Source organism: Panthera uncia, assembly GCF_023721935.1.
Source record: "Panthera uncia isolate 11264 chromosome C1 unlocalized genomic scaffold, Puncia_PCG_1.0 HiC_scaffold_3, whole genome shotgun sequence".
Lineage (NCBI taxonomy): Eukaryota > Metazoa > Chordata > Mammalia > Carnivora > Felidae > Panthera > Panthera uncia.
The window spans coordinates 15,031,771-15,059,208 of NW_026057584.1; positions in this window are offsets into that span (position 1 = coordinate 15,031,771).

A 27,438-nucleotide genomic window follows, 5' to 3' on the forward strand; every position below is an offset into this window, starting at 1 on the left:
GTTCCGTCAGCTCTTCTCTCTGCCTGGAATGCTCTTCCATTGGTATTTGCTTGTCCAACTCTCTCATTCCTTCAAGTCTTTGCTCAAATTTCACCTTTGACCAGGACTGCCCCAGTGACCCTATATCACACGCTTCCCGCCACAGCTCATTCCCATGCCCCTAGTAGCCTTTTTTGCTCTATTCTTTCATCCCACGTATCTCCTTCTAATACACTCTATGGCTTGTGTATTTTATTTATTGCTTAGTGCCTCTTGTGCCAACAGCATATAAGCTCCACAAGGGAAGTTTGTGTTTTGTTTGCTGATATATCTCAAGTGTCCAGGACTGTAGGCGTATTATAAATACATTTTAGCGGAAGAGTGGAGGAAGAGGGAAGAAAGATTTGTCTTCCCAGTGCTCTTTTCTTATGGCACAACAGTCGTATACATGTTTGTCTCCAAGCCCCACATCTGCTTCCAGTCCCTGAGGTCTGGTATATATTTTAAAGCCTCGTGCCCTGAGTCACCTGGGTGGCTCAGTCCAAGTCATTGGCTCTTGATTTCAGCTCCGGTCATGATCCCAGGGTCGTGGGATCGACCCCACAATGGGCTCAGCATGGAGTCTGCTGAGACTTTCTTTTTCTCTCTGTCTCTCTGTCTCTCCCTCTCAAAAATATAAATAAATAAAATAAAAATAAATTTAAAGAGTAAAAATAAAACCTCATGCCCTGAATATTATTAGACTTGAATAGAATTGCAAGAGACTGCCCTAAGGAGAGACCAAACCCCACCGTCACCACTTTCAGGGTCTATCCCATTTGTTTTCCTGCCCCAGAATCACAATATACCTAACGTTATGGAAAAAAGTAGGCCATTGACCAAGGATTGGAAATACTTTTGTTGTTGACGTTGTTGAGCTGGGGAGGTTTCCGTGTGATCATAGTACTAACCATGAAAAGATTTAAAACTTTTTTTTTAATTGAAACTTTTTATTTGGGGGCGGTTATCCCTAGCATCCCAGCACAGATCTTAGCAGCTGGCAAACTGACATGAAATCTGAACACTGAAGCCCTGAGTGTGCAAATAAGCCATAGCTATGTTCATTCCTCCTTATAGCTCCACATGGCTTCTCTCTTTGACTTTTCCTAATGTCCAGGATATGCGTTCCCTAGAGAAGGAGGACCATTTTTGCCTGCCCATTACATCAATTGGGAAGAGTAAATCATGGAGGTAGATCTTTCATTATTATAAAACTTAACACTAAGATCAATCTTTACAACATTCTACCCAAAATTTCTTGAGGAAGTCAAGAAGAAAGTTCTACAGATTTCTTTTTAATGCGTATTGGGTTTGGGGCAGAGGTTAGCATCAAGTACACTTATAGAAGCTTAATGTTATATACATGTTGATGATGGAGGGGAAGCCGGAAACCGTTCCCATGATCCTCAAGAACCACAACAAGATGCAGACACACGGGCTTCCTCATTCTCCAAATTGGAAACATCTGTGTTGTCCAAGTTCTCACTTTTTCCCACAATCAAAGGGACAGCTCCTGAAAAAATGGAGTCTCTCGAAAGCGTACCAGTTTTTTTGAAACAATAATGCCGGACGCCCTGCGTTTAGAAGGTCCTAAGGATTTTTGACTCTTTGGCAATATGGGACTAATTTTACCTTACTGGTGACCTCCATCATTCTGGTTGTAGAGACTAAATCAATATATAAGTGCAGTACTGGATTTTGTTTTAAGTACAACACCATCAATTATTATATTTTTAAGAAATAAAAATATCTGCTAATTAAACTATGACCAATGTTTCCCCTTTACTTAGGATATTTACTTTATAGGTATAAGTACACATGTTTATCATATATCATTCTTATGTACATATATGTACATGAGTGAAATAAAATATAAGTAAAATAAGTTGGTTAAGGTTGAACTTCTACTCATTCTGAGTTCAACCTCCTGAATACTCTCAGAGTTTCTGCACGACCATCTCTGGATTTTCTGCACATCCTCTGAGACCCATTCTGAAAGTTTTATTATTGGTACTTCCTTCATCTTACCGAGTTGTCACATGAAACTTTTCTGGCAACAAGGAGGATTTGGTCTTCTGTCCAATGGTCCGTAAACAGTTTGATGGCAACCTCCAGTTGTTTTTCACCCAACCAAGTTTGCTCCGATGCGAGCAGTGGAAACCATGTCCCTTGATTGACAACAATCGTAAGACGTTCTGAACTATTAGATGCATTCTGATTTCAAAGATGTTTAAATGTAATAAAATAATATTGTAATAACTTTTGATGGTGAAGGATGGTAGCTTGACTTACTGTGGGAATCATTTCATGATGCATAAAAATATCAGTGGGGCACTGGGCTGGCTCAGTCGGTTGAGCATCCAACTCTTTACTTCGGCTCAGGGTTGCGGAATCGAGCCCCGCATCAGGTTCTGCAATGATCATGAAGCCTACTTGAGATTCTCTCTCTCTCTCCATCTGCCCCTTTCCCCTGCTTGCACTTTCTCAAAACATTTTTAAAAAATTATGCTTCAATAAAAATTTTTTGATATGTTGAAATGTAAAAGAAAAAGGTGTATGTTTGAATTAATATAATACAATAATTCTCTTCCCACTCTGTACTATCCTAATCACAAAAATAGCAAGATGAGAATTAAAGATCCAAAAAAAAAAAAAAATGGCCAGTCCCCCTTTCCATGGCTTCTTCATAAAAATCAACATTCTGGAAGAGGTTTACTAAATTTTTAAAATGTAAATTGCATGGCATGGCCATGTTCACACAAAGGCACTCTTCATTGTATACAAATTCAATACTAATGTTTTGCAGTCTGCTTTCTCAAAACTGCAGGTCTCCAAAGGGCTTGCATTTTCTGAACCATCAGTGCTGATGAAAACAATGTGAAAATAAAGAAGCAATAAAAGAACTTATAAATCCTTACCAAACAATGACAGTTTTAGCGCATTAAGATTCCATTAACCAAATCACCTTCGGCACAGCAGTAATGATGAATTTTTATTGCAACTCAAATTTCTTAGTCACTTCGTCACCTCAAATCCATTTCAGGAGTAGGTGGGAATACATTTTAAATAAATTAAAAGGCTTATCACACTTCTTCATAACATTCTTCCGAAGTTTAAGATTATATTTTGCATCACTAAAATTCAACCTGCTTTTCTGTTAAATGTCATCAGTTTTTGAAGATAAGTACTAACATTTTTATCACAATTCTTGACCTCAATTGAATTGGCAAATGGAATTTTGGTTCAAAAGACATATTATCCAAATGGAAAATTTTCCTTGATCCCTGAAGTGTTATGCCATTTATTGGAGTCTTGGAAACAAATGGAAAATATTTACCAGCCCGTAATTTTTAGTAGCCTGCCTTCCCCAAAGGAGCAGGCCCATAATAAATGAAATAAAACCCATTTTCCTTTCCACTCAAACTGGCACAAAATGTACTAGTATTTAGATGAGCAATAATATTCAAAGATTTCCTCCCTCAAACATGTTGTAAATTATGAACAGAACTGAGTAGGGAACAAAACAGCAGGGTTGCTTGGGAGTGGAGTACCCTATAGGTCCTAGAGTATACAGTCTGTAGGTATATGCACGATAGGTACCTTATATGGTTAATACCTTCCACACCCTCTCAGTGAGTGAAGAATGGTTTTGTGTATTTTTTTTTTTGTCTGTTGTTCATTGGGAATGCCAATGAGCCCATATTACTATGCCACCAACCCAAAGAGCTAAGGAATATTGGAAGTTATACAGAAAATAAAATTCAGGTGATAGTGACTATCAGGACTTATAAACCCACAAATGCTTTTATACATTGAACATGTAGTATTACAGACCACAATACTGGATTCTCAAAACATTGTGTGGCATGGCAATGGATGAGATTGTTTAATCTCAGCCCAGAGGAAAGCCAAGCAAAGCCTGGTCGTGGACTTCAAAGCCGTAAGTGACTGAAAGGTCTTGTCCACCTCTCTTATTTTACAGATAAGGAAACTGAAGCTCCAGGGGACTGAACGTTGCCCACAATGGTAGGAGAACTGAAACCAAAAGTAGGTTTCTGGCTTCCCAAGCATGGCTGCCCCTTCACCCTATGTAATATGTGATGGTAGAACATCAAAGATATATGCATTACTAAAGACTTCATTTTCCTTAAAGGCCTAAGTCGATTCACCCCAAAAAAAAGTCTACAATTGAAATTCTGAGGACATTGAATGCCTAAGCATGAGCATCAGAATGCATCTGAATCAAATTATTCCAAACTAACAATTAGCACTAATTTGGCGCTCACTGGTAGCTCTAGAGTTCATTACCGACACTAATTAGCAAACCTACACAATATCCCTTTGAGAGAAGCTAAACATTATTACCTTTGCAGAACAGACAAGGGATCCAGCTACACATGTGATATATTTGTTGCCAAGTGCTGAGGCTACAAAAGCTCAGAAACGTGCCCCAAATTCAACCACTTCTGGAAAAATAGTGATATTCTAAAAGCGCTGATTTCCAAATCTAGTTTTCCAAATCGGTTTATCCTGATGCTGCGATCCTTGTCCACAGTTAACTTTAGGTTAGCAATCGTGTCGAGTTCATTGCCTGCAAAGCCAGTCAGTCAACAGATACTATGCATGCCTTACTGATGCTGTGACAGGCAGAGGCTGGCCATCTAGGGAAGAACCTGATGAACCACCCCGCTGAGCTTCCTGCAGCTTCCCAGAGACCCCTGCCTTCATTATCTGTCAAACTTTACTCGGCACTAACATATAAAGAAGAGAAAGAGGGTGCCCGAGAGGCTCAGTTGGTTAAGCGTCCGACTTCAGCTCAAGTCATGATCTCACGGTTGGTGGGTTTGAACCCCGCACCAGGCTCTCTGCTGTCAGTACAGAGCCTGCTTCGGATCCTCTGTCCACCCCCCACCCCCCACCTCTGCCCTTCCTCCCCTCTCTGTCTCTCAAAATAAATTTTTAAAAAACTTAAAAAAAAGAGAAAGAGAGAGAGAGAAGAGAGGTAATCAAGTGGGAAATCTGTGTTTATGACTTATTATTATCTTCAACCTTGACTATGAAACATCCAACGGAGATTTCCCATTCGAGACTATGTGCATTACCCTGTTCAATGTACTAGAAATAAAATTGTCTTCCAGGTGGCTGACAGCCCAGTGGTCTGCTTTCTACCAGAAGTTGACTTAAGACAAGGTAAAAAAACAAAAACAAACAAATAAAACAGGGAGTCTGGCTGACATTGATGGTCAGATCTCATAGTTACTGAGTGCTTACTGTGCCCTAGGAAGTTTAAATAGATAATTTTATTTTATCTTCACAATCCTATGAAGTAGATACTATGGGGATCATTTCATAAATGGGGAAACTGCACAGAGGGGTAAAATAACTTACCCACGTGATAGGGTCATGATTCAAACCCAAGCCTGCTGCTACCAAAGTCCATGCTCTTGCCCAGTGCTATTGTGGTCATGATAACAAAGACAACAGAAATAAAAACAAAGAGATACATCATCCCCACCCCAGCTCCTTTACCAGAATCAGACCAGATGTGTCTTAGATAAAACCAACTAAGAGATGAATAATAATGGAAGTCAGGTTTGACTCTTGCACTGTTGGTGGGAATGCAAACTGGTGCAGCCACTCTGGAAAACAGTGTGGAGGTTCCTCAAAAAGTTAAAAATAGATCTACCCGATGACCCAGCAATAGCACTGCTAGGAATCTACCCAAGGGAGACAGGAGTGCCGATGCACAGGGGCACTTGTACCCCAATGTTTGTAGCAGCACTCTCAACAATAGCCAAATTATGGAAAGAGCCTAAATGTGCATCAACTGACGAATGGATAAAGAAGATGTGGTTTATATATACAATGGAATACTACTCGGCAGTGAGAAAGACTGGAATCTGGCCTTTTGTAGCAACATGGATGGAACTGGAGAGTGTTATGCTAAGTGAAATAAGTCATACAGAGAAAGGCAGATACCATATGCTTTCACGCATATGTGGATTCTGAGAAACTCAACAGAAGACCGGGGGGAGGGAGAGGGGGGAGAAAAAGTTACAGAGAGGGAAGGAGGCAAACCATAAGCAACTCTTAAATACTGAGAATAAACTGAGGGCTGATGGGGGGTGGGGGGGAGGGGAGGGCGGGTGACGGGCATCGAGGAGGGCACCTGTTGGGATGAGCCCTGGGTGTTGTATGGAAACCAATATGACAACAAATTTCATTTAAAAAAAAAAAAAGAGGAAGTCAGGTTTGAGACTCGCCACCCTAAACAACACAAATGAGATTAGTTCTAGAAGCAAACCAGAAGAAGAGAAACCAGATGAAGAATGAAATAACATGCTACCATGGAGGCTAGATAAGACTGGAGAAGAGCTGTTGTCCATAAAGATTTTTGGTAACCTGCCAAATATCCTAAATCGGGCCCTGGACCTGTGTCCATTAGCTCCACATTTGCAGGTAAAAGCCATAGGACTTTGAGATTAATGACATCGATTTTTAAGCCTGGAATTATTAAGCAATTTATGAGCACACGTTAGAGTTCCCGTAGAGGTTACGAGCCCTGGCTTTAGATTTCAGCTCGGCCGCTTGCCAGCTGTGTGGCCTGGCACAACTTAGCCAACCCCTGCGAACCTCAGTTTCTCATCTACAATGGGTATTGGACCCTACACCACAGAACTGCTGTGGGGATTCAGTGATTCATATAAAGCATTGAACACCCTGCCTGGCACACAAATCTGTGTTTCCATACATGCTACTATTATTATTAGTCAGGGCACGTCCATATACAAAATGTTATAGAGAGGTCCAATAAGCTGTAAGAAGTGGTCGTTTCCATCAAAGAACACATAATCTATTCGAGAAGATGAGCCCAACCAAACAAACAGATCGGTTTGTGACCACACACAGGGAAGTGCTAAGCAGCTTAAGTACTGCAGACCAAGGCTTCTCAGACCTGGAAGTGCGCTCTGATCCCCTGGGGTCTTCTTAAAATGCAGCTGCTGCTGATTCAGTGGGTCTGGGGGGGTGGGGCCCAAGATCTGCATTTCTAACAAACTCTCCCGTGATGCTCATATTCCGGGTTCACGAACCACACTCTGGATAGCGAGACTGTAGATGCCCAGAGGTGAAAGGGACTGTCCAGTAAGGGCGAGAGCAGTAAGCTGTGTAAGAGGGATGGAAACTGAGCTAAGCCTCAATTGAGCTAGGGTGGGACATCTACACCTCAGAAAGTCATAGGTGACCTCCTAGGCACAGGGAATGCCACGGTTGAAGGCGGGAAGGCAGGAAAACAAATGGGACAAACAGAAAGCTTTCAGTGGGTTGACAGTCTCTGCTCCCCGCTGTGGAGTGTAGAGATGCAATACCTTTTCTCCCAGACACTCGCTCTCAACCCTCACTAAGCTCCGGGACCACCCGTGCCGCTTACGAAAGACAGATATCTCAGCCCCACCTTCCGAGATTCTGATTTAGCTGCTCTGACATAGTTGAACTTTAGGAGTTCATATTCCAAATGTGGAGCAAGAAAATATTGCATGTAAGCAATAAGTAACTATGCACTATGAAAACCAGGGGTGCTGTTTCCTTCACAAGTATTGTCAATATCCCAGAATCTCTTAACTAGCTTATGAGTTATGAGTCATGGGGAAACTGAGGCAAAGTGTACCTTCTGCTCTACCTTTATCTGCATGGCCCATTACTACAGCATAAATAACTACTTAACTTCAGAAGGATTTATTAACACCGAAGTTATGCTTTTTGATTTCTGATCATCTGTGCCTCTGCGGGTCGTGGTTACTTTATTATTTAAAATATTCTTCCAATAAATTGTAGGGAGTTGGTACTACCCCATTCAGTAATAATCCTTTTTTATTTTATTTTTTTCTTAAATATATGTGCACCACTTTCCTCCTGCTGCTCTGAAAGGACATCAGCCCCTTTCTAGAATTTCTTAGAAACGTTGGCTGGCTGCCCTGAAGTTCTTGGAAGAATCTAAGGAACAGTTCACTAGACCCTACTGATCTGACCGCCCCAGGTTTTCCAGATATTCTGTAAGAACTTTGTTCCTTCTTCTCTCGTTCCTTCAAAACTACATCAGTCCCCAAACAACAATCCATCTCTGATCTTTCTGTAGAGGATAAAGCATAAAAGATATGAAGTGTGTCTACCTTTAAATCACCTTCTATAATTAGATTTCCCTTCCTCAGTGTGAGAGATGTAAATTTTTATATAATTACTCTCTTCTATTTAATAGTTTAAATAGCTTTGTGAGTCTTTGATATCCCTTACCAAATGATCTCCCATTTAGCTGGAGCCCTCCTAAAATAGCACCATTTCTGTGACCCATGAAAGTCAATGAATACATATTTCCTACTACACTGCCTTGGGTAATGTTTCTCCAAAGTCCTTTTGGTTCTCTAATATGAATGAGACAATAGGGAACACGTAGGGAGAGAAAGATTTGAAGTACTGAGACAGAGGGAGGCAGAGAGAAGAGGGAGGAAAGAAGGAAGATCATAAGCCCCATATTAGTTGTTTGAGAAGCATGGACTTGAGAAGAAATCTTGAGTAAAATATTGAAGCAGAAAAATAAGTGTAGACTGCCATATTATACCTATATTTTGGCGGTATTCATCTTTCTGACTTTAAAAAAATGTTTTTAATGTTTATTTATTTTTGAGAGAGAGAGAGAGAGACAGAGCATGAGCAGGGGAGGGGCAGAGACAGAGGGAGACACAGAATCTGAAGCAGGCTGCAGGCTCCAAGCTGTCAGCACAGAACCCGACGCACGGCTTGAACCCACAAATCAGGGAGATCATGACCTGAACCGAAGTCGGATGCTTAACCGACTGAGCGACCCAGGTGCCCCTTGTCTTTCTGACTTTAAACAAGGCTAACAAACAGCTATTATTCTTTTAAGTTTCTGGTGAAATGTGAATGTGCGTGCATAGGACGGTAATACTGTGATATTAGAAATTATACACTGGAATATTAGAGAATAGACTACAGGAACCACTAAAAGGAGGATCTAGATTCTAAATGTGGCTTCTAAGATACATGTATATTATACACCTGATGTTTTATCTATGAAAAACTATAACGTGGTAACTCTCACATCAACATTTCCACAAATATATAAGGACTTAAATTTGGAGACAGACGCTAATTGCTTCATAGTGACCTCATCGATTTGGGCTGCTGTAACAAAATACCACAGGCTGGGTGCCTTGTAAACGGCAGAAATGGAGGCTGGAAATCTGCTATACAGGTATCAGCATGGTCAGGTGAGGGACCTCTTCAGGTCACTGACTTCTTGTATCCTTATACGATGGAACAGATGAGCTAGCTCTCTGGGACTGCCCCAGGTTTTCCACTAATTATAGGGGCACTAATCTCATTCACAAGGGCTCCACCCATGTGACCTGATCACCTCCCAAAGGCCCCACCTCCTAATACCGTCACCTTGGACTTAAGGTTTACAGCACATGAATGGGGTGGGGGGGGGGCAGGGGCAGGGGACAAATATTCAGATCATAGCACATATACACAAAACTTTAGAAGATGTATAAATTTTTCATGCCATTGATTTTTTTCCATTTCGAAGGAGAAAAAATAGAAGAAAAAGGGTTCCTTTTAAAACAAAGGCAATAGCTAACACTTACTGAGCACTTCCTATGTACCAGGCTTTACTCATATCATCCCATTTGACCTTCACACCGGCCTCATGAGACTAGCATTATTGTCTTCTCATTTTACAGATACAGAAGATGAAGCTAAGTAGAAATATTGAACAACTGGACTGAGATCAAATATTTCATTAGTCAGGGAACCAGAATTTGTTCCCAGGCTGCCTGACTCCAGAGCCCTTAATCTTAACCAACCCATGAAATTAAATATATAGGCAAGAGTCACACGCCTTATATTTCAAATTCCTCGTGCATGATGCTTATTTCTTCATAATTCTTTCAAGCAGAAAATACAAATAAAATCTGTACAAATAATGGAGCTTATCCATTTCGAGAGGCACTAATCAATGACAGAAAAAAAAAGAAACTTTGTTTATAGGAATTTATGTCAAAGCTATCAGTCAAAACAAAAGTCTAAGGTCCTTTTGTTTGAAGTTCACCTTCAACTGATAGTTGAAGATTTAAATGTCCTCTAAGACAAATTTAGAATTCCTAGAACAGCCTGACCTTTAATTTTCATGTCTTAACACAAATGTACTTTGGTGTCATTATCATATTATCATTGGTATATTTCCGTTATTCATTCTTCTCTGTTCATTAATCAGGCAAACATCCTGTAAACAACTAAATTTATACAGAAATATAAATAGGATGGAGTTCATTGGTTATTCACCAAAATATCAAGAGACCCATGGGGAGAAAATTATGTTACAAAAACTGTGGCTTGGGGGAGCAACCTTTCACATGTGCTATCATTTTATCTCACATTAAAAAAAATTTTTTTCCTTAGATAAACCATGAAATTAAGAGCTTAAAAAGGAAGGGACTTAAAGAACAATGAATCCTGAATACTTTCAGTACAATGAATACTTTATGATATTCAACAATTAGGAACTTCGTGGATGTAATAGAAGTAAGAAGTTATCTAACTAACAATTTTTGTTGGCTTTCTTTTGTATTTGAGTGTTTGCCATGTGCTAAATCCTTTACACGGATTATTCTTAATTTGTGTTAGCCAGAAGAGAACTCTAAAACAAAAATTCAAGGGCATGTGGTTCATTGCAAAGTGTAAGGAAACTGGAACTGGGCTACAAAGATAAGACAAGGAAGAGATAGATAAAGGTCAATAAAGAGTGCATTATCAAATCAGTTACCATTGAAGGAGAAGGGAACCTAAGTCTGGAGGAAAATGCTAGAAAACATTATAAAACATGTCTCCCAGCTATCCTGCCTGAGGGGTGAGGGAGCTAAGATATTTATCTACCAATTCCCTTACATCATTATTTGTGAGGTGCTCCTTAGGCATGATTTCCCTAACATCTCAGAGCTGCAGTCTCTCACAGATTCAGAGAAAGGCTTGTGCAAAGAGATGTAGACAGGAACCCTTGGAAGTGGATCCACAGGGAGAAATAGGTAGGCTCAAGACCTTTAGGTGGTGCACGTATGCACCTGCTACAGATGATCTAATTGAACTTCTTGCAATAATCTCAATAACTCAGTGCATTTGGGGGTGTTTTTATCCTCATTCCAAAGATGAGAACACAGGCTCAGAGACATTGAGTAACTTGCTTAGGGCCACATAGCAAGGGACAGAGCTTGCTAATTACTAATTACTCTAGACCCTATAATCTTAGATATTACTCTGTACCATCTTTCAATGGTTACTGTCTAGAAAGGAAACTCTACTAACTCCTTTGGGAGAAGATATGTCTATATCCTGATTCCATGAGCCAAGATCTGGGTATAAAAATACCCAGTATTTTTATCTAGAGCAATTTCCTGGCACTTAGTAAGTACTGAATAAATGATGAAGGAATGCATGAATGACTCTATAATGTTAGCCATAAATACATGTGTATATAACCCTCATTCCCAAAAAGTCTTGCTAGCTTCCAGTTTAAAGGGAGGGCACATAAATTCCATCACTTATTTTGCTGGCAATTCTTCCCGATTGCTAGACCACAGCTCTCCACAAAGGGCCCTCAAGTACTGCTAAAATCCTCAAAGAAAAATCTTACATGAGTCCCAGACCATTTCAGTCACAGACTGTGTGACAGCCACCATTTTTCCTCGTCCACCCTTTCTCTCCCAAGTCCTCCACATACACCAGGTGCCATTGATTCCTCCAGGCATTTCCAGGGCTTCCTCTCGACACCACCACTGATGTGTGGCTTCCCTAGAGTTTCAAGCCACATGGCATGTATATGGAAGCAGGAGAGGTCCCCTGTCTGCCAATATCTTGTATGGAGTAGTTACTAGAAAATTCCCTGATATTTACTCTGTTTTCTCTTTCCTCAGGCCCGAGACAAGATCCCACGGATCATTGGGCCTACCAGGAAGATTCCAAGAAGGTCTTATGGTGACTAAGGATCTGTTCCAGGGCCAAGATTGGCAGTTTGAGTCTCCTTAGCAAGAATCCTCTCCCTTCCAGCCCTTCCAAATTATGAAGTTCTCAGCCAGCCAGTTCACCCTTGTCTAACCTCAACGTTGCAATAATATTCTAATTGGGTCCCCAGTGTCTCTGGTCATGCTTGGTTGAATGCACAGGTTTCATATTCTATGCAGGATTTACATTTAGAACATGTATATAAGGTTAGGAATATAACCTCATAATGTTATTGCTGGCTTGTCTTTTCCTTAATCAGCCTCTAACCTCTAACCTCCTAATTTGCCATTCACTATTGACAAATATACTCAGAATATGTGCATTACAAAGAATAAAAATTTCTTAGTTTAAAAATCTTTTTTCAAAATTTGCCTAAAATCCATGTTATAGGAGGTGGCAAACCCATGGAATTTACTTTTTTGATCTAACAGTATGACACTGGAGCATTCTCATGAAAGGTACAAAGAGAGATGATGCCTTAGCTGAAATTAATGTGTCTCAATGATGAAATTTCAGGGCTTGAGTCAAATACATGAGGGTGACATTTGGGGTGGGAGAACCTTCTCTGACATTTTTCAAATGTGTAGCTAAACTCCAATTTCGACTATAAGTAAAGCTTAATGTGAATGAAGACTCCTATCTTAAATGTTGACCTTTTCAAGTCAAATGACAATGTGCTCTTTTGAGTGATGATCTTTAAGTGCCAAAAATTAAAGAACATTCACGAAAAGTTTTCGGTTTCAGAAAGATTAGTCTTCCATAAAGTGTGTATAGATGGGTGAATACAGTTATAAATATGATTGCATTTAGTTTTTTGTTCACCTTTGGAAAAAAAAACAGTAAAAATTAAGCAAACCTAATGTAAATGCTATTTAAAATTATAAGTCATGCACATAAAAGTTGTGTAGCTCAGTATTGTGGGAAAAAATGGAGTTTTAAATCATGGCACAAGTTTAATCCAGCATGTACAAGACAGATACACAGTTCAGACAATCAAAATTAAAAAAAAAAATCTCTGATATCAGTAGGCATCTTATGATCACTATTGTATAGGCAGCAACTGTGGTAACGTTATCATCGCCTGTGCATATACTTCAAACTTTATGGTTTAGAAAATCCTGGAGAGGGGCACCTGGGTGGCTCAGTTAGGTGTCCAACTTCGGTTCAGGTCAGGATCTCACAGTTGTGAATTTGAGCCCCGCATCGAGCTCTGCACTGACAGTGCAGAGCCTGCTTGGAATTCTCTGTCTCCTTCTCTCTCTGCCCCTCTCTCACTCGTGCTCTCCCTCTCAAAATTAAACATAAAAAAAAAAAAAAAGGAAATCCTGGAGATAATAACAGAGCATCTTTTTCAGAAATACTATATCACCAACACTCTTGCTTACTTACAAAGAGGCAAACTCAGGCTTCCACAACTCTGAATTGAAAATTGATTCCAGGGGCACCTGGGTGGCTCAGTTGATTAAGCGTCCAACTTCGGCTCAGGTCCTGATCTCACAGTTCACAAATTTAAGCCCTGTGTCGGGCTCTTTGCTGACAGCTCAGAGCCTGGAGCCTTCTTCGGATTCTATGTCTCCCTCTCTCTCTGCCCCCCCCCCCCATACTTTCTCTCTCTCTCTCTCTTTCTCTCTCTCAAGAATAATAAAAACATTAAAAAATTAAAAAAAAAGAAAGAAAGAAAACTGATTCCAAATAAAATGAGTGTGGGTATAGAGAAGTTTTAGGTGTACCTTCACCAATTTATTTTGCTTCTATTTCCCTTTTTTTGTGTATGAAAAAAAGACTTTATATAATAAAAACCTATGTTTAAACAGCTGTAAAGCCACTCTTTTAATATGTTTAAATGTAAAAGTCTAAGTGATAACAAGTCCTCATTTGTTTAATTGACAATACTCTTTCCTTTTTTAAATGGCACATAATAATTAGTGGTATGCCTTACAACAGTGCCATTTTAGATTTAGTGATTACACTGGGCATTTTAAATAAACCATCTCATGTGATTTCATTCTTGAGACAACTCCAAGCTACATAAGGTAACAGTCAATTAGGTATCCTTTGGTTATAGGACCAAACTACTGGTCCTGAATGCCTAGCCAAACTCCAACTCAATATCGGTTCCAACAATAAAAGAAAGGTAAAATTCCATGTCACTCAGAAGCCCAGAAAGTATCCTGGGATTCCACCAAGGTTTAATCCAGCAGCTAAAACAATGTAACTCAAAGATGCGGCTTCTTCTCATCCTTCTGCCGTGTCAGTTGTGGGTGAACCTCGTCCTCAGGTTGGCTTTCCTCGAAGTAGGGAGATGGATGTAGTCATTCTTGACTTTACATCTTCACACACAGTCAGGGTGTGATGGCCTGAATCACGTCCCTTCAAAATCCATATGGTGAAGCCCTAACCTCCAGAACTTCAGAATGTGACCATACTTGGTGACAAGGCTTTTATAAAGAAGTAATTATGTTAAAATGAAACCTATACGGTAGGCCTTCATCCATTGACAGTTGCCCTTAAAAGAAGAGGGAATTTGGACACATAAAGAGACACGAGGGAGGTGGGCACACAGAAGAAAGAACTGGTGAAGACACAGCAAGAAGACTGTTCTCTGCAGCCCCAGGAGAGAGGCTTCAGGGGAAACCAAACTTGCCAACACCTTAATCTTGGACTTCTGGCCTCTAGTACTGTGAGCAAACAAATGTCTGTTGTGTAAGCCACTCCATCTGTGGTACTCTGTTATGGCAGCCCTAGCAGGCAAGGGAGACGGTCTGCTGCAGAAGGGAGGAAATACCTTTTCCCCAAAACAATAGCAAATATCTCCATCAAATTACGTTGGCTCTGAATAATTAGCAAGGGACAGAATAAGGTCCATTTGCTTTGGCTAATCAAGGCTTACCTCTAGAGCAAGGGTAAAGTCGATTTCACCCAAACCATGGCATAACACGGTTTCCCCTGGGTCGTTCCCCAGATGAAATTCATATTGGGTACAGTCCCCAGGAGGAGACATGGATCCTGGGCATTGAGGCTTAGTAAGACCTAGTGTCTCTCCCATCTTGTGAGTCAACAGCAGCTCTCAACCCAACTTTGCTTCGCTCCGTAACCTAGTGTTCTCCACGCCTTACAGTGCCTCTCCGGTGTGGAAAAACATCCCTCCCTCCCCAGTTTAAAAAAGCTTTCTCCATGAGAAGCTGGCCTAGGGAGGAAATGGACTTGTGAAGAGTGAAAGGGGTATTGTTTCCCCTAGCAGCACTCAAAATTCAAAAACTAAAACAAGAAAACCATAGAAATTATTAAAAGAAAAAGAAAGTAACCTCATTCATAGATCACAATTAAGAGACTTTTTTCCCCTTTGAAAAAAAGCCTCCACACCATGCAGCAGGATACAAAACATTTTTTAAACTAGGAATTTATCCAAAGGATACAGGAGTGCTGATGCACAGGGGCACATGTACCCCAATGTTTATAGCCGCACTTTCAACAATAGCCAAATTATGGAAAGAGCCCAAATGTTCACCAACTGACAAATGGATAAAGAAGATGTGGTTCATATATACAATGGAATATTATTTGGTAATGAGAAAGATTGAAATCTTGCCATTTGCAACAACCTGGATGGAACTGGAGGGTGTTATGCTAAGTGAAATAAATCAGTCAGCAAAGACAGATATCATATGTTTTCACTCATATGTGAAACTTGAGAAACTTAGCAGTTTCCCCTTCATGGGGAGAGGGAAGGGGAAAAAATAGTTTCAAACAGAGAGGGAGGCAAATGATAAAAGATACTTAAATACAGAGAACAAACTGAGGGTTGATGGAACGGCAGGGGAGAGGGGAAAATGGGTGATGGGCATTGAGGAGGGCACTTGTTGGGATGAGCACTGGGTGTTGTATGTAAGCAATGAATCACGGGAATCTATTTCCAAAGCCAAGAACACACTGTATACACTGTATGTTAGCCAACTTGACAATAAATTATATATTAAAAAATTAAAAAAGAAAAACAGAAATAAAAGAAAAAATTGCCATCTGAGGATGGAATGTCCACAAGCAGTCCTGAGATGGATACAGGGTTCCCTTTGTGTTTTCCTCATCCTCCTTTCTTTCCATCAGTAGAGGAAGAATAAAGTGCTTTGGTCAGTTTATATGGCAGAAGTAGGTAAATCCATTTCTTTTGAGCCACATAGCTAATAAAACCCTTCCAGAACAAGTTTTGCGTCAAGTGGAATTTCTCATCCAATTTCCATTCTGGTGAACTTACCAAGAAGCCTCTTTCGTTTCTACACTGACCAAAGGATGTTACTGATGACCGCCTGGAGGCCTTGGTGGTCCTTGAAATATTGGGAATTATGAAAAAGTAATTTGTCCCTTTCCTGCATGCTTGGATTGTCTAAAAGCTAGCTCAGAATGAGGACCCACATGGAGGGGCATTGAGCCTCTGTGCCTTCGTGCCTTCGTAAGGAGAGTAAGCCTGTTGTCTTGCTTTTGTGGGAAGTGACAATTCCCAGACACTGTGTGAGTCCCGTTATGCCACAGCTGCTTTTAGATTTCAAGGTGTATATAATTCAATCTCTTCATGTCTAACAAATTAGTTTTCTTACCACTGAGCACAAAGCTTTGGCTTGTTCCCCTCGATTTTCAATAACACCCATTTCTCTTTCAACATAGCCATTAACTGTCCATCAAGCAGGTCTCACTAATGGGCATTTTTCTCAGTCTCCCTACAACCTCTAACTTTCCTTCAGAGGCTTTATGAGACAAATCCTTCTACTGCGATGGACGTGGGGGAAAGGCTGGGGGAAGCAGTCACGGAAGAAATAGGAGTAGCGTGCTGGAAATGTGGTCTGACTACAAAGACTCCACCGAGGTCCTTTGCTTTCCCTGTTGAACATTTTTGGACACTTGGGGGGTATGGGGTGGGGGATTTTGTGTTGTTATCCGAGATAGGTGTCTCTCCTCACACCGTAACACTGTTGGACTATAAAACCACATGCAACAGTGGCAAGAGATCTAGAATAAAAATCCAGCGGTGTGATTCTAACGTGGCTCTGGCTCAGGTTCTTTGTCATAAAATGAGCGAGTCCACTCTGGCTTTCAGTCTATCGAATAAATGTTTATTGAGCCTCGGTTTCACGTCAGACACCGTGCAAGGCATTGCAACCAAGAAAACACAGGCAGCACCGATTCCAAGGAGGGCACAGTCTCACAGGAGCAGATAAGGAAGCACATACCTGTGACAGGGAGGCATAAGTGCTAAGACTGTTTAACAGAGAACACTGGATGGTAAACATCACATATCATTGACAAGTCTTGTTCGTATATAAATAAAACTTTATATAATCTATCCATATCCTTATTTTCATCCTCGATAATCCTAGTATAGAATCCCAAGTTTGTAGAGACCTCTGGTTAAGTACAACTATATCCATTACTTTAGTGTAATACAAGGTCAAACTTTCTAAAGACAAAACATTAAAAAAATCATCAGAATTTATCAAGACAGAATGCTTATCAAATATAAGTCAATATATTAAAATATAATGATAATAATTAAAATTTTTAAACCTGGAAAGTGTATCAGATGTTACACTTTAAAATCATACCCAAAAGGGTGTTGTATGGAAACCAATTTGACAATAAATTTCATATATTGAAAAAAAATAATAATAAAATAAATTCTGAAATGCTGAAAAAAAGTATATAAAATAAAATAAAATAAAATAAAATAAAATAAAATAAAATCATACCCAAAAAGTAGAAGTGGAAAATTTTGTTTCGATACATATAATTTCTAGATTGGGTGCTTCTCAAACCATATCATAAAAGCAACTGGTTTTTCAACCGTAACACTTTAATTATAATACATTTTCATTAAAATCCTATTCTGCAAAACATTTACTTAAAGCCTTAGCTATTGACTTTTAGTGTTGAAATCCAAATTCCAACATGGAATTAAATATTCCATGCCCCTTGGGGCGCCTGGGTGGCTCAATCAGTTAAGCTTCCGACTTCAGCTCAGGTCATGATCTTGCAGTTTGTGGGTTCAAGCCCCGCGTCGGGCTCTGTGCTGACAGCTCAGAGACTGGTGTCTCCCCCTCTCTGCCCCTCCCTCACTCATGGCCTGTCTCTCTCTGTCTCTCAATAATAAATAGATGTTAAAAATTTTTTGAAAAGTTTTAAAAATTCCATGACACTAATTCCCAATTTTTCATTATTTAGTAACTGGATTTACCACTCAGAGTAACATATTCCCATGCACGCACACACACACATACAGAAATGCATTCTTTAGATGTTAGGCAGACAATAATTTTTCCGGTCTTATTTTGTTCTTTTTGTTGCTGATGTTAGTATCAGCTTTTTACATTTAAATGCATATCTCCCCCTCCCTCCAAAAAACCCCACACATCTAGGATAAATGTTATGGCAAGAGGAGAAAAAAAAAAGCTCAATCTCCCATTTTTCTAAAGTCTGGGCTCTTACTATTATAGAATGCTTTAAACTTTCTTTTAATAGGCCAATGTCTGGCACAATCCGATGTGCCACAATCTGGCACATTGGTAAGAACCAATGACTTGGGGTGTGGCTTCTTACCTCAAACTATATTTCTCCTTTTAAGCTTACTGTTCTATAGGTGGGGAAGTAAGAAGACTAACAACAATTGCTTTAAAACAGCTTGATGCATTTTTGGTTATTCAGTTTAGACATTTGATATTACCCTGAACTGTAGCTAAAAAATTAAGCAAGCCATATTCCATCAAAATCTTCAAATACAAATTAGCCACACTTCATATTTTTTTCATATGTATATTGTTTTTCAGAAGGCACATTTCCAATAAGTGGGTTTTAAGATTATACATTTGAGACACTCCAAGCTTTTTTTTTTCCAGATAATAAAATCCTTTTATCTGCAAACCAGAAAAAGTTAAAACAGAGTTGCTGAAATCTCAACATCTACTCAATGTCTCTGGTTAAGTTAATATTCTTTGCCTAAAACAGCAATAATTATTTTACTTCTGGGTTCTTGATGATCTAAGCTTACTACGAACAAAGAGAGTTATTCCAATTTGATTTATTTCCAGCTGCTCAGAGGTTAAGAATTGGAAACTGGAGGAGTTAATTTCAGTAAGTAGACTTTTTCTGGGAAGAAATCTTTGGTCCAGATTTCTTCAGGAAAAAAAAATAAACGCCACTGGTTATTTCTAGGAGAGCCCCCTGCTCAGGGCTCAGAGTTCAGTGATAATGCTCCGGGAGTTAAATCTGGTACTGAGGGAGTCTGATCAAGGATTCCCTCCCACCCCAGAAGAGAGAAAACTTGTTATAGGGGTGACTGTAAGTAGAGAAGCAAACTGGAATTTTCTGAGGTTTGTATGAGCATTCACTTTCTCAGTTGCCAGGGTTTTGTGTGTGTGTGTGTGCATGTGCGTGTGTGTGTGTGTGTGTGTGTTTCCCATAGTTATATTTTCATGATTGTGGTCTTAGGGAGAGTCTAGAACATGTACCTTCTCTAAAGTATGAGGATTGAGTCATTAGATCTTGGAGTATTTTTCTGAATACCGGAGTTTTCTTTTTGTCATTATGGTCTTTAATTAGTATGTGTTACAACTTCTCCTGAATATCTGTAAGTTCCCATAACAATCCACAAGGTAGTACTGATTTTATTCCCACTTTACAAATGAGGAGACTGAGGCACATATTGCTAATTAACTTTCCCACGGCCTCACAAATCATAGTGATAGGTTTGACAATCCGAATAAATTCCAGATCCTGGCCCCTTAAGAACTAAGAATAATTCTACACACTGATTGGAGGGGCCATTCTTCCTATTCTGCTCCTAGTATATCTCAAGATATCTACCCTGCTCCCAGTATATACCAAGATACCATCCTTCTCCCAGTATATCCCAAGATTCCAAGACAAATAATGATGGAAAACCTAAATGGCCCTAAATAAAAGTCTTCTATAAAAGGGCAAATTGGCCAATAAGTAACTCTGCAGTTGGTCGGCTCTGTCCAAGCTCATAGAGCTGCACATCAGTTTTATAGGCCTCACCCTTCAATATGAACAGATAACCACAAATCACCAGATATTTGAGGAAATACACAAATGTGAAAGAAAAATGTAAAGACCCAGAAAAAACAAAATCAGTGTTTTAACCAGAAGAAAACAATATTCTTAGAGCGATAATAGAAGATAGTGCATCTAGAAAGCAAAAACAGTGCTATGCAAAAGGAATGATCCTACCAAACAATATGAAAAAAATGTACAACCCAGTAGAAGAGAAAGCAAAGACAATGAACCAGCAACTAAAAGAAAGAAAGAAAGAAAGAAAGAAAGATGAAAGAAAGAAGAAAAAAGAAAGCAAGAAAAGAAAATATAAATGGTTGAGGTCACTAGTGATGAGAAAAATGAGAATTAAAGCCATTCTGTACAATACAACTTCACAATCATTAAATTGGAAAAAAATTTAAAAGTCTGACAATATCAAATGCTGGAAAGGTTTGGTAGTGGGAGTGTAAATTTTTAAAGGAAGACCTTGCCAAGTTGGAGGTAAGCATAACCTGTGACTAGCAATTCTACTGTCAGGTATGAACCCTAAAAAACTCTTAAACACGTACACAAGGAATCTTGAACAAAATGTTCATGGTGACATTCTTGGAAATGGCAAAAAAGAGAAAGAAAACTGGAAGCAGCCATAGCTATTGTTGTTGGAAACAACGATAACTATGTTGTATGACTACAGTCATACAATGGGCTCTATGAAAATGCATAAATGAGAGCTACGTCTGTCACCATGAGTCAGCCTCACAGACACAATTTGAAGCAAAAAAAGCAAATTTACATTATAATTCTTACAATACGATGCCATTTGCATATGCCAAAAATGTTTGGGAATGTAAAATACATAGGGAAAAAATGTAGTAATGCCATAAAAATATCCATGACAGTGATAAAGACCAATACAGATACCTCTGGAAAGGAAAAGAAGGCACTTTAATTAAGAAATTATTCACAAGGGATCTCGACTCTATTTAGTGATTTTTTTTTTAATTGACAGTGTGTCTTATTCGTTGTTTTTCTCTAGACCACTTTGTGTGTCTACAAGAGGGTTTTAAGTAAATAATTAACAAATAAGAAAAACTTCTTGCAAGTTAAAGAAATATGGTAAACAGGATTTTAAATTAAATAGAAGGATTTAAACATAAGGTAAAGATCATTTCCCATAAGTAGAAAAGAAAAATAAAAATAATGAAAATTTTAAAGTTTAGAAAACTAAATTACAAAGTCCAACATCCATCTAACAGGAATTGCAGAAAAAAAAAAAAAAAAACACAGATGGAATCCAAGAGGAGGAAGTTATCAAAGAGATATTAAAAAACAAACAAGCAAACAAGCAAACAAAAACAGAACTTAAGGACATGGATCTTCAGGGTAAACAGGTTCAATGAGAGTCTGGAAAAGTTCATGAAAAAAATCCACACCAAACATATTATTGTGAAATTTATGTACATTAAAGATTAAAAAAAAAAAAAAAACAACTACTAAGAGCTAGACCTTCAAATGATTTTCTATTAAAATTCAATGCCACAACTGTCAGCCAAATGTCAGAGTGGCACTGCAAGAACTCAAAATAATAACTAGCATAAGAAAAGAAAATCTTAGTGAAGCAGCAATCATATTTAAAAAGGCAAAATACTATAACCAAAAATTACAATGCAACTATATTGACAAGATATAGGAATAAAAACTGGGCATATGAGTGGCTTACTGGAGTTAAATTCTTAGCCAGCATCACAGAAACCGCAAAAGATAATGTCTAAAGTTTAAAAATTATCCAGTGGAGGGTCACCTGGGTGGCTCAGTTGGTCGAGCCTCTGACTCTTAGTTTCAGCTCAGGTCATGATCTCACAGTTTGTGGGTTCAAGCCCCATGTCGGGCTCTGTGCTCACAGCATGGGCTCCCTCTCTAACCCTCCCCTGTTCTCTCACCGAAATAAATAAATAACTAAAATGAAAAATTTTCAAATGGAAAATGTAAGCACTTTATTTACAAATTTGGAGGAACATAAAAAAGAATTAGCTGGAAGACAGTCATCCTTTGGAGTCGCACTGGTGGGCCTTGGAGAAGTAAAGAAAAGTGTCACCAATTTTTTCATTACAAGTTTACAGGCGTTATTCGTCACTTTGACTATACGTAGATATCACTGGTATACAAATTAAGGTAAATTTAATTAAATTAAAATTAATGAAAACAAAAATACCCAGAAAGAAACTTCTGCATATAATTTTAAGAAATTTACATATAACTTAAAACACATCTATAAACCACATGGAGGAACAGAGGCTCCAGGGCAAGGAGAAAGTAAAAAGTGGTGTCAGAGGCAACGGAAGGAGATGGAATCCCGGACACAGGTGGAAGGGTTGTTTTAACAACAACAACAACAACAACAACAAAAAAAAAAAAAAAAAAAAAAAAAAAAAGCACAATTTCCACCGTAACAAATGAAGAGAGGAGCCTGGCTATGGATGCAGTTTTGATGACAGAAGTCGAGGGAATCTTCATCTAAAGGTCATGTCAGAGAATGAAAGTGAAGAAGGAAGGAGGGAATAGAGGTCTTGAAAGTATAAAAGGAGACCTTAAAATTAGAATTGTCCTCTGTCAGAGCTTTGTGTTGACCGTCCTTTGCGCTGTGATAACGAGGGTAGCAAGACGTAGCTTCTGCCCCCTCACCAAAACCTCACGCGGAAGCATCCTAAGTAAGCATTGAAATAATCACCTACAAATCACCTTAAAAAGTTACACTGTCTACACCTTCAAGAAAGACCCGTAGCCCACCCTTTCAAAAAGACTGCTGCCCCTAAGCCATCCTTTCACTCAGAAATGTTGAGAGTTCCAATGATTAATAGAGTAATAAAGTGAACATGCCAGATCAGGACACGAGTCTGATCTTTTCAACGCTGGGAATGCTAAGAGTTTCAGCTCACAGAGAGCCACTCTCCCCCAGATTCTTCAGGACAGTCAATCCACATCCAAATGCCATCAGAACCAAATCTCTCAACTGTGAGAAGGCAGCTAGCTAGAGCTTTGTTACTTGGCCACTAGGCAGCAGAAAAGATCCCAGAGCACGCCCCAGGATGTAATGACAAATCTCCCTTCAGAGAAGAAGCCCTGGTCACAATCAGTCAGTGAGCCCCTGAGTAGGTCAGTCCATCTGAGGCATCTCTCCAGAGGCACTCTGTCCCTTTGGGAAAAACCCTTGGCCCCTCCTTCAATTGAAAACTCTTCGCCCTCCCAGAAGGGAGGAAGTAGAGTTCAATGTGTTACAAATCTTCTTGACACTGATTGAATTAGATAGGAAAATAGCTTCGTCATTGACCTTTATTGTGACTCTCAGTTGAAATGTTAGATGGATATAAAGTCAACAGAATGGATCAGAAAATAAATGCGAAAATGAAGGACTTTCTCCTAGGTCATGCCATACTGAGGGTAGGCACCATGCTTGCTTAAGCCTTTGCTTCCCCCTGTGCCTTGCATAGTGCCCAACAAGGAGGAGTACCCAGGAAAGTCTACCTCATTAATGATAACCGGGCGAGCAGGCAACGTTCCCTCCTGGTGGCTGAAATGCCAAAAGGCTCTGCTAGTTGGAATTTCTAGCAGAACTGGCTGGTGACAACTATTGGAGGAGATGTGCTTTTTGAAAATCACTGCCATGGCTGATGGAAATGCTTAAACATGACAAAAACATCCCTTAAAAACACTTGAACACTGGGAAGCTACAACAATCTGCCTACCGACTTCAGTTTCCAAAGGCAACCATCCAATTACAGCTTGTGTACTCTTATTTCACAACTTTTCATCTTTCTGTTCTTGTTGTTGGGAATTTTTAAAGAAATAATGAATTCTAATCAGCAAAATAAAGATGAATGACTTTAATTCAAGGTCTTACAAAATCATTTAAAAGGCTAAGTAGAATTCCAAAGACAGTGAGAGAAAAAAATATAAGACCAGGTGAATATCATTTTTTTTCCCAATGCATTTACTCTGTTAACATTTATTAAACTCTTATCAAATCCCAGTCACTATACTAGGTATCAGGCAACGTGTTAGTTTCTTGACAATAACATAAACACTGAAACTATACCAGAAAACAGGCTAAAAGACCTATAGTGGAAAAATTTCACAAACATTTCTACTTCTGCCATGTATTTCTTTGCAGTTGCTGTATAAACCCTAGTCATACAAAGTAAGCAGCTTGGAGGTGTTATGCTCCCTGGTTTCAAACTATACTACAAAGCTACAGCAATCAAAACAGTATGGTATTGGCAAAAACACCAAAACCAAACAAGCAAACAAAACAAAACAGAAACAGACACATAGATCAATGGCGTAAAATGAAGAGCCCAGAAATAAACATACATATATATGGTAATTAATCTATGACAAAGGAGGCAAAACAATGCTGAAAAGACAGTGTCTTCAATCAATGATTTAAAAAAAAAATGGACAGCTACATGCAAAAGAATGGAACTGGCCTACTATTTTACACCATACACAAAAATAAACTCAAAATGGATTAAGGACCTTGAATGTAAGATCTGAAACCATAAAACTCCTACAAGAAAACAGACATTGGTTTTAGCAATATTTTTCTTGGACTAGTCTCCTCAGGCAAGGGCAACAAAAACTAAAATAAACAAATGGGACCACATCAAACTAAAAAAGCTTTTGCACAGCAAATGAAACCATCAACAGAACAAAAAACAACCTACTGAAAGGGAGTGGATATTTGCCAATGAGGCAGCCAATAAGGTGTTAATATTTAAAATGCATAAGGAACTTACACAAGTTAGTATTTAAAAATCAACGTGATTAACAAATAGGCAGAGGACTTGAATAGACATTTTTCCAGAGAAGGCATACAGATAACCGACAGACATGAAAAAATGTTCAAAACCACTAATCATCAGGGAAATGCAAATCACAACCACAATTAGCTGTCACCCAACCGCTGTTAGATTGCCTATTATCAAAAAAGACAAAAGTATGGAGGATATGAAGAAAAAAGGAAACTTGGCACACTGCTGGTGGGAATGTTAATTGGTGCAGCCACTATGGAAAACAATATGGAGTCTCCTTAAAAAATTAAAACTAGAACGACCATGCAATCCAACAAGCCCACTTCTGGGTATGTATCAAAATAAAATAGAATCACCAATTGGAAGAGATAGAAATACCCCTATGTTCATTGCAACATTATTTACTATAACCAAGATATGGAAGCAATCTAAATGTCCATCAATAGGTGAATGGATAAAGATGTAAGATATATGCGTGGTGTTATTATTTAGCCATAAAAGGAATGAAATCTTGCCATTTGTGACAACGTGGACAGACCTAGAAGGTACTCTGCTAAGTGAAATAAGTCAGACAGAGAAAGACAAATATTGTATGATTGCATTTATGTGTGGAATCTAAAAAACAAAACAGAAACAGACTCAGAGATACAGGAAACAAACTGTTGGTTACCAGAGTGGGGAGGGCTGAAGGGCAGGTGAAGTAGGGGAAGGGGATTAAGAGGTACAAACTTCCAGTTATAAAATAAGTAAGTCAGGTGAGCTGTAATGTACAGCATAGGGAAAATAGTCAATAATAGTATAATAATTTTGTATGGTGACAGTTGGTAACTACACTGACAAACCCCTTTCCAGAAAGTCTAGTCTCAAACTGTCCTCCAATGCCCTACACTCAACAACTCCCCTTAAGGATGCAGTGAGCTGCCCCCAGAATTTCTGGACTCCTGTTTCCTTCCTGGTCCCAAGACAGCACTGCCTACAAAACTAGAGGCAGCCTGAGCTTCCAAAGGCAGAAATCCTCAAGTTCAAATGGTGATACTGCATTTCAATAACATGACCCTGAGCAAGTTAAATAACCTTTATAAGCTTCGTGATCTGTAATAGCAAGGAAAAAATTTTTCTCTACCTCATTTGTTCAGTTATTGACAGATTCAAATGTAATCAAATGGCATGGGGGCGCCTGAGTGGCTCAGTCGGTTAAGCGACCAACTTCGGCTCAGTTCATGATCTCGCGGTTTGTGAGTTCGAGCCCTCGAGCCTCGCATCGGGCTCTGTGCTGATGGCTCAGAGCTTGGACCCTGCTTCGGATTCTGAGTCTCCCTCTCTCTCTGCCCTTCCCCTGCTCATGTTCTGTCTCTCTCTCTCTGTCTCTCAATAACAAATAAACGTTAAAAAAATTAAAAAGAAGTCAAATGGCATGTAAAGCTTTATGTTCAGTAGAAGCTGGATATTATAATTATTATTATTGTTTTTTCCACTTAACCCATGTTCTTCTTCTACTCCTATTCCAGGTATCTTGGTCCTCACAGCATGTTGCCTCAGTTTCCACATGCCACAATAAACCTAACAAGGAAAGCACCTCTTAATTCCCTTCAATTATTTTACAAAATCCCCAGGGAGCACTCATGAATAAATATTCTTGGCTGTAATGTGGCATCTGCCATTTTCCTTCTCCCTTATTCAGGCTTCTCTGACTTGTCTGTTTTTCTATTTTCCAGGATTATCATCAAGGGTACCCGGGCCAAAACAGCTGTCTTCCTTTGTGCCCAAAGCTGCCAGAGCCATCCTGCATGCTGCCAGTCGAGTGCCCTGTGTGCTAACATATCTGTGTGACTGATGTGCTTAGATTGTTACAATACTGATAACATTCCATTCCTCCTCAGCCATACCTGCTCATTCCCAATGCCTGAACCACTGGCATTCTTTGCCTCGGGATGGGAGCAGGTGCATCCTGCAAGGGGTCATTTTTCAAAGAGATAAGGGCAAAACTGATTTCTTAAATGTCTTAGCAAACAATATTCCTGAAATGCACATTTTTAAAATTCCCTTTTCATGTCATGAACAAAACCTAGAAACCTGATGGTAGAGTTTAATAAAGGCTACCTTGTGAATAAGAATTAAAAAAAAAATGACATAAGAACAGGCAAAGTCCTCTGTTTGTTCAGATGTACACTGTTACATAAGGGAAGCTGAACTCATGAGCTAGGGACTTAAACAAACAGCTTCAGGGCTAGCCAACCAACTAAGGCCAAGTTCCCTAGTATCTAATCTGATTATTCCTGCTGTTTGTAATATGGAATAGATTCCCCCGTTGGTGAACCGCACATTTCCTTCTTCATTGCCTTTTGACATAAGAAAAATAAAAATTCTTTTATTGTTAAGCTATTTTATTGCAGAATCTGTATCCAAGGGAAATAAAAACTTCTATGCTTGAGTATATTTGAAGCATATTTGAATGATCGAGGGAAGTCATAAAATATGTGATAATTCATGCATAATGTCT